Source organism: Capsicum annuum, unplaced genomic scaffold, assembly GCF_002878395.1.
Source record: "Capsicum annuum cultivar UCD-10X-F1 unplaced genomic scaffold, UCD10Xv1.1 ctg79209, whole genome shotgun sequence".
In the NCBI taxonomy this organism is placed as follows: domain Eukaryota; kingdom Viridiplantae; phylum Streptophyta; class Magnoliopsida; order Solanales; family Solanaceae; genus Capsicum; species Capsicum annuum.
Window position 1 is genome coordinate 90,968 of NW_025889770.1, and position 9,441 is coordinate 100,408.

The window sequence follows — 9,441 nt, forward strand, 5'->3', positions numbered from 1 at the left end:
TCAACCTAGTCATAGGAGATGCTATAGAGGAGAAACCCTCAACAAAATGGTGGTAATAGCCAGCTAAACCCAAGAAACTATGGATATCAGTCGGAGAAATAGGTCTAGGCCAATTTCTAATAGCTTTGGTCTTTTGGGGATCAACTCTAATACCCTCGAAAGAAATGATATGACCCAGAAAAGCAACTGACCTTAGCCAAAACTCACACTTACTGAACTTGGCAAACAACTTGTGATCTCTAAGGGTTTGCAAGACAATTTGGAGATGATCAGAATGTTCATCCTCACTACAGGAGTACACCAGTATATCATCGACGAACACTATGACAAACATATCCAGATATGATCTGAACACTCGATTCATGAGGTCCATAAAAGCTGTTGGGGCATTAGTTAACCCGAAAGACATAACAAGAAACTCAAAATGGGCATAACGAGTTTGGAAAATGGTTTTCAAGATGTCACACTCCCTAAATTTGAGTTGATGATAGCCTGGACGAAGGTCTATCTTTGAGAAATAACTTACACCTTGCAATTGGTCAAATAAATCATCTATTCTCAGAAGGGGGTACTTATTTTTTATGGTGACTTTATTCAATTGGAGGTAATCAATGCATATACGCAAAGAGCCATCCTTTTTTCTCACAAACAACATAGGAGCACCCCAAGGAAAAACACTGGACCTTATGAAACCCTTATTTAGTAGATCTTTGAGTTGCTCTTTCAACTCCTTAAGTTCTGCAGGGGCTATAAAGTAAGGAGGAATAGAAATAGGCTGAGTATCGGAAGAAGATCAATCCCGAATTCTTTCTCTCTATCAAAAGGTATCCCTGGGAGATCATCCAGAAAGACAATAAAAAACTCATTGACGATGTTAAGAGACTGAAGAGTTGGAGTCTTAGACTTAGTGTCTTTGACTCTAAACAAATAGTAAATACACCCCTTGGAAATAAGCTTTCTAACTTTGAGGTAAGAGATAAAATGACCCTTGGGTGACACAGAATTCCCAGACCACTCAAACACGGATGTACCCAGAAACTGAAACCTGAACTCTCCGATTCGATAATCAATAGAGGCATAAGAAGAATACAGCCAGTCCATACCCAGAATTACATCAAAATCTACCATGTCTAACTCAATCAGATCAGCCAACAAGACTCTATAAAAAATGGTAACAGGAAACTTTTTATACACTTTCTAGGCAATAATTGAATCACCCACTGGGGTAGAAATAGGGATAGGCTAAGGAATAATCTCAGGACTCATTTTAAAATTTATAGCAATCAAAAGGTGTAACATATGAGAAACTGGATCCAGGATCCAACAAAGCATACACATTAAACTAAAATATACGAAGCATACCAGTAACAATATCGAGAGAGTCCTCCTATTCCTGGTGGGATGGTAAAGCATAGAATCTATTATGGCGCTGCCCGCCAGCATTACTAGAAGAGGTGCCCTGAGCTGGAGATGGGTGAGTCACTGGAATTGGAGCACTAACGGTCTGAGTCAGGGTTTAAGGGCGATAGTCACGACGCCCTTGTCCATCCTGTGGACAATCTCTAACTCTGTGACCCATGTCACCACACCGAAAACAACCCCTCTTCTTACCCTAACACTCACCCAAATGAGCCCTACTATGCTTAGGACACAGGGGACGATTGGGCTTACTGCCAGCACTGTACTAGGACCTGGATGCATATGACCTCGTACCTTGCTCTTGCCTACCCCTAGGCATGGGAGCATTAGCAGATGATGGTGATGGAATAAAGGAACGATCCTGATAGTGAGGGTGACTCCCTCCCTGCGATCTAGTATGACTCTGTTCATGTTGCTCGGACCTAGCTCTCTTATTCTCTCTCATTGTATCTCTCTCCTTAATATTGTCTGCCTCAATTTATTGGGTATGAGTCATCAGCCTACAAAGATTCATCTCACTATTCAGCATAGCAGACCTACACTCCTTAACCACATAACTAGACACTCCAGTCATAAACTTACTCATACTAGCCGGATTATCAGCCACTAAGTCAGGAGCATACTTGGCCAACTGATTCAACTTTAGACAGTACTCCCTAACAGTCATAGAGCTCTGTTGTAGGATCATAAACTCTTCTATCTTCACCTTCCTCATATCTAAAAGGAAAAACTTATCCAGGACTGCATCCTGGAACTCTTGCTAAGTTGTAGGGACAACTCTCTTACCTCTACCTTTCCTCCAAGTAACAACCCAATCATAAGCAAGGTCTTTCAACCTATATGCAACCAACTCCACACTATGTTCCTCAGATATATGTATCACCTGAGTAATCTTCTGCACCTCCTCTAAAAATAACCATGGATCCTCATCAGACTTGGACCCATAGAATTCCAGTGGATTCATCCGCATGAAATCACGGATCCTGGCAGCTGTTGAATCACCTCCCTACTGTTGTAGAGCTGGGGCCGAGTTAGCCTAAACATTTGCAATAATAGCTTGGGCCAGCGCCTGAAAGGCTGCTCGAAATTCAATATGAGATATGTTTTCAGTCAATGGGTCAGCGGGTTGAAGTGGCTGACCATGATTATTTTTTCTTGCTCGACGTGGAGGCATATTTTTGAAAGAGGAGAGCACAAATAAATAGCAGAGAGAGACACTTTAAGCATAATAGACTTCTAAAAGAAAGAATCACACTTTTTCCTCAATTGTCTTGTATCCTCTTGCTCATAGATGTGGTGTGCTACACACCAATGATCAAGACTCTACTTAACGTGGCTTGTCAGACTCCCTAAGACACATTTAAATATTAGGCTCTAAAACTAAGTTTTTAACTCCCCAAAAATAGTTCCTGGAGCGTCACACGATGCTTGAGGCTACGAGTAGCCCCAAGCTAATCCTTTGAGCCATTTTCATTTAGTACAACACAAATCAACAGGGTTTCCATAAATAACCTCAAATATCAATAGAGTAATCACCATATAAGAATAAAAGAATTTTAGAAAGATAACAAAATATGACTTATTAGTCAACTCCCAACATCTATACTAGTCTGACAAGCCTCTAAGAAAATCAATAAAACCAGTGAGCCATTGAGATATGCTCCAACTGACTCATACTCAGTTATCAAATGTAAACAATTTCGTGAAACTAACATCAGACATCACATCCTCATAACATGAGGACTCACCACAACAGAGGATGTAGAACAGCGTACCCGAAGAATTATTGTCAAACTTGGAACTGAGCACCTGAACCTATATTCAAAGAAAATACAGCCTACATTCAAAGATGTGGGTCAGTACCATGAAAAGAAACCGAGTATATGGGGGTGTATGTAGTTGTATAAGCCTCATCATCATAAATATTTATAAGAAATATGTAGGATGTATGAAAGACTCCCATAGCCCGAAGAAAATCATCATAATCATGAGAGAATGAAATAAGTACAATAATACATGTGAGTCCTCATATAATTTGTCAATCTCTTTTATTTCATCAAGAATATCAATTCTCATAATGTAAATATCATTTAAATCTTTTGAAAGAATAACTTTCACAATTCCACTTTCAAATCACTTCACCATTCACCATAGACACAATGAAACACACACATTGGGAGATCCTATAACCGACATAAACCATGTGAGCTACATGGATCCAACGTACAACCCACGTTGGGAAGAGCCGTCCTATCCTTGCCATTTAAGTAAGACTATCGATATCAAATCCATATAAACTAGTGATCACTATATAAATCAGCCTCAGGCTCAATCCTACGGGGGAACGTAGCTCTAGGGAAGTAAGGTGGCTTTATACCTCCCACTCGGTGCTAAAGATTTCTCTTGGACTTAGCTCAGATCATTTCAAAGATAATCCACACCAAAACAATTTCAGTAAAATATAAATATACATCGGAAGCCACCATGCTTCCTATCTATAAAAATCAACCATATTGTGGATTTCTTTCACACTCAAGTTCAAAACAACTCCATTAAGACCAAAAGGTCTAATCATTCAAAATATCTCAAATATTCAACATCAACGTTCTTATAACAAATACTTTCTAAAAAAACACAATTTCCAATGGGGATCACGACCCGAATATCAAAATCATGATAAATATCATTCAAGATTCATGCTTTATATCACCACACTTGTAAATTCATCTTTCATAATCATAAACATCAAGATTTCATAATAATCATCATAATATATGGGTTCATACTTCAAATTCATAAAAATCAAATAAAAATCATGCCTTTGTAAAGAAAATTACTTTTGGGCACAAGAACGAAAGAGGGTTCTTGTTGAAACACCCCACATACCTTGAATGATGAACTTTAGATCGATACTCATTTTTGAGATGTTAATCATTCCTTTGAATGATGGTTCTTGGAGTTCTTCAACTAGGAACTTGGAATCTTGAATAAATTTGCAGAATTAATGGTGAACTTTGGAGGTTCTTGAAGTTGGATGTAGGAGCTTAGGGTTTTCTTTTTAAGGGAGTTTGATGAAATATAACATATAATGCTTAAAATAGGCTTTAATATAGGGTTTGGACGGATTTTGGGTTAGTGGGAATGACCAAACCACCCCTAAAAATAAAAAAAAATCTCAAATCTGTCCTTTGGTGGACTGTTTTGATTGTCTGAAGTAAATCAACCATAACATTTTAGTCCGTTATTCAAATTGGATAAAACTAATTTCATTAGAAAGAGGACTCTCATATATTTCCATTGATATATAGTATCTCACCCATAACATTGTGTACGAGGATTTATGATCGTTTGAAGTTGACCCAAAAATTTACTTTTGATAGGCTAAAGTAGATCGACCATAACTTTTTTCTCCGATAGAAAAATTAGATGAAAATAATTTCATTGGAAAGAGGACTCTCAGAGCTTTCCATTGATATATAGTATATCACCCAGATCATTATGTACAAGGAGTTATGATCTTTTAAAGTTGGAGCAAAAATACGTCAGGCCTCAGTACTTTTTCCTGCATGTTTTACTGTTCACTACTATTCATGTTTCGATCAAAATGTTCATAACTCGTTGCTCAGGTGTCCTTTTTGGATGATCCACATATCGTTGGAAAGCTTATTCAATAATCTACGCAATGGTGGGTCATAATCTAAGACATTTTGCATGAAAATTTATAATTCATTCTAGAAGATAGAACCCAACACATTTACGCACAAAATTTCAATGAAAAATTTCCTGGGGTATTACAAGGACGGGCCATCAAATATGTGACATGGCATCAAAGTCGTCATCAATCAAAAGAAAAGACTGATTTCCTGTGAAGTTGTGATGGCAGTTGTCACGCGCCGTCAAGAATTTTGACACACCTCAGGCTTGCCATTTGAAGAGTCAGAAGATAGCAATTCACTGGAACCTTTGACGATATCTCGCACAGGTCGTCAGACATCTGAGACGCCATTCAGATCATTGTTGTCATATCCGAAGAGAAAAGTGAAAGTTTAATTTTATTTCCTTATTTAGGGTTGACTATTTAAAGACTTGTTTTAGTTTTTTTTAGGGATCGATCATTAATTATCAGAGAAGAACTTCTGAAGAGAAGCACGTAACATTGCTGTATCTTTACCATCAAATATTTTTCTTGTTTCTTTAACAAAAAGCACTTATAAACTATTTTTGGGTTTCTTTCTCCTGAGTAAATTGAAGAAACTACTTGTTGTTTTTCATCCATTCGTAAGTTTATCATTATTATGATGAATTCAACTTGTTATTTCGTTCATCAAATCATGAGCGGCTAATTCCATTAGCCGGAGTTATGAGATCCATGGATTAGGGTCTGATAGGTTACTAGGCATTTAATGGATTCAAAGAGTAGTAGGACGTCTTGAAATTCTGTTGTTTGACTGAAATCTATTGGTTGCAAACATTAGATTATGCCTTAGGTTTTATTTTCTTCTAACAGAGAAATAGACTAGAGGATGTGAATTATCAACAGGGATGCAAAAGCTACCAACCTTCTGTTTAATGATTAATGTTATAAATGGATTATTCTACTTGAGATAACATCCTATTGGAAATATATAATTTATCTAAGTTCGAGAGAATTAGATAATAAATTGTATGATGAGGTCAAGAGATAAGTCAGACGATATCATAGTCAGGGATATTCTGTTGTTTCTACTTACTCCAAGAATCCCAAGCATTACCTAGTATTTGTTGTTAACTCCCAATACCCATGGTGAACATAACTCTGGTTTCTCATTTATATTGATTACAATACTAAAATATTGAAAGTGACAATTGACACTCCATGAAATTTAAACCCCCATCTTCAAAAACAGTAAACTACCAGTAAAGTATTTGATAAACAAATTGAAGTTCACACCTTATTTCCTGTGGGATTCGACCCCAACCTAGTTGGATTTTATATTGACAACGATCTCTTACACCCATTCAAGAGTGTAATTTGAGCGTTATCAAACATTTACTAGTGTTTTACAAAATCATCCTACAATCAAATATTTTAAGTACTTCCCTTAATAAGAAGTCAACGGCATATACATTAATAATGATATAGTGCTCAGTTTAATTATATTCATACATATGATCAAAAATAAAAAATACATTCTACGCCTTCATGCTCCTCCTTGGTCCCATTGTTTAAGAACGTCTCTGCCATTAACAACAACGAATCACTTTATGATTCTAGGAAAAAAAAGGTGCATATATATATATATATATTATAATTGCAAGTTCTTTTCTTTGAAAAACTGTTCGTTTCTATTTTTTAGTCATAGATTAATATAGATGTTTACACTTAAACCAACACAGACATATATTTAAACACACAGTTATCACTTAACATTAAGTGGTTGACTAGTATATAGTTTCATTCAATCACTTAGCCAAGATAAGTTCTATTGATTTTTCGTGTGAATAAATATTTACGTTTTATTTACTAAAAAGATTCAAACTAAGAGACTTTTTCCAAATCTAGAAATAAAAAAACAATTATCGATTTCTTGTAAGAGATTGAATTCAACACAGAATAAAATGAACATAATTAATATACGCAGATCCTTTCTTCAGAAATGTAGATGCTAGTAAGTAAAATAAACCATGAAATTGGACTATAATTGTATCATCCTAATATTTCAAAAAACAAAATATATATCCAGCCGGTTAAAGATATGTGAGGCATTTCCAAAGTATATTCCTATTTATTTGTGTACATCTTCTCCTATTCATCTACAGTATGTGAGTCACCAAAAAAGATTGCTTTACTGATATCTTTCTTTGCCTCTTCTTGCGTGAATACTGACCACCTATGAAAAAAATATTGGTGTACTCTAGCTACTAAAATGCTACATCAATCATCTCAAATAGGTACAACAAGACCAAGAAATATTAGAGGGAAAATGAATATTGTAGAGCTAGTTATTGCACTTTAATAATATTTGATGCACTTGCTGCACTTTTTATATACATACCTATCTTTGTGCTAGTTGTGTATCTGAGAAGGTATAGATTTCATCTTAAGGTTATTCAAGATGAGCTTCTATAGTACCACATTTATAGAGGTTTTCTTGCCTTGAGAGGTTTTCATAATCACATTCCTTTTTGGTCCTTTGGACTATATGGTCTTAATGCATAAAAATGCTTTTATATTGCTAATTGCTCTATTTATAGCTAGGTGATCTTGTGCACAGTATATAAGCCATTAGCAGGCAAATTCATGGAGCTTCTAGTAACTGAAACACCCCAAGAAACCTATCCCAAGATGTCACACGATGCTTAAGGTCACACGTGGCCTCAAACTAACCCTCTAAGCCTGTCATCACTTTCAGAACTTACTGTAACACAAATCATGCTAAGATAAAGAGGAATAAGAATTTCATGACCATGCTTAGATACAAAATGATACTGTCCTGTACAACCAAAATACTGAGATCCTGTACATACTGGCACACTAATCTGACAAAGCCTCTACTACATAAGACTAAGGAGCCATTGGGACAGATCCCCAACTGACTTGTACTGAACTGAAAATAAACGACCATCTATCAGTAAGACAAAATGAGAGATACAGGTCCTCAACCTATGAGGACTCACCAACTGTAGAGATGTATAAGAAGGTACTCGAAGATCACTGTCGCTACTGAGACTGAGTACCTGAACCTATATCACGATGAAGTATAAAAGAGTATGGGAGTCAGTACTTGAGAATGTACTGAGTATGCAGGGTTGGATACAACATTTAACTAATATCATAAATGTATAAGAAAATCATGCATGCTGACCATAATAATTCTCTTCGCTTGAATTACCTGAAACATTTTTCTCATATATCATCTGTAGTAATACATGCTTCATAAATCTCGACAATCATTTATCTCAACTCAAACTCTTTAACTCATGACTTAGAGTGACTCGGTAACTCAAGAGACTTAAATCATAATGGACGTCAGAGTTTATTATAACCGACATGACTACACCATGTGAGCCGCATGGAGTCTAATGTTTTGCCCTCCTAAGGAGAAAACCGCACATTGGCAGGGGTGTTGTACTCTTGCAAGGGAGTACAACCTCAATCTCATCTTTAAAATCTCATACTCGGCCTTTGGCTCACAATTATCAATATCCATCCTATGGTTGAATATAGTTTTGGGGGAAATACCAAATTTCCCAATCGATACTAAATAATCCTCCCAGACTCAGCTCGGAACGCGTTAGGAAATCCACCTCAATCAATATTAACTCATGGTTCTATTATAAAGAACAAAACATAAATATATATCTCATCTGAAAATCATAAACATCTTATGGATTCCTAACTCGACTCAACTCAACACAAGCTTTCTCAATATCAAGTACATTTGTTTATCAAATCATTTCAAATATCAAAAACTTCATGGAAACATCATAAGACTCATTCTTGCCTCTCAATTTCACATATCAATATACATTCAATAGTCGAATTTCTCTTGGAAAGGCATAACTCATGACACTTGTCTCAAATCATTCAAAAATCATCAATTTGTAATAAAAATATTCAACTCATGGAACTTGACTTAAATTTCTTAGAAATCATCAATACATAATGATAATATACGGTTCATGGAATAAATTCTCAATTTAAGAAACATGATGGTGAAATAATCATAAATATCAAACTTAATCAACTCAAAACTAGTAAATCATTAATAGAGAAATTTGGGTGTAAACCCACTTGCAATATAATGTAAATCAATAATAGAAAGTAAATCTTTAGGCATAAGAACGAAAGGAGTGTTCTTGTTCAAACCCCACATACCTTGGATTTTGATTTTTTTGGAGATGTAGAAACTTGTTTGGAACTTCTTCCTTACACTTTGAGACCAAGATTCTTGATGGCTTGGGACTTGGGGAACTTAATTCTTGAATCACTTTGAATCACTATGGAGGATTCTTGAATTTATTTGGAAGAAGATTGGATTT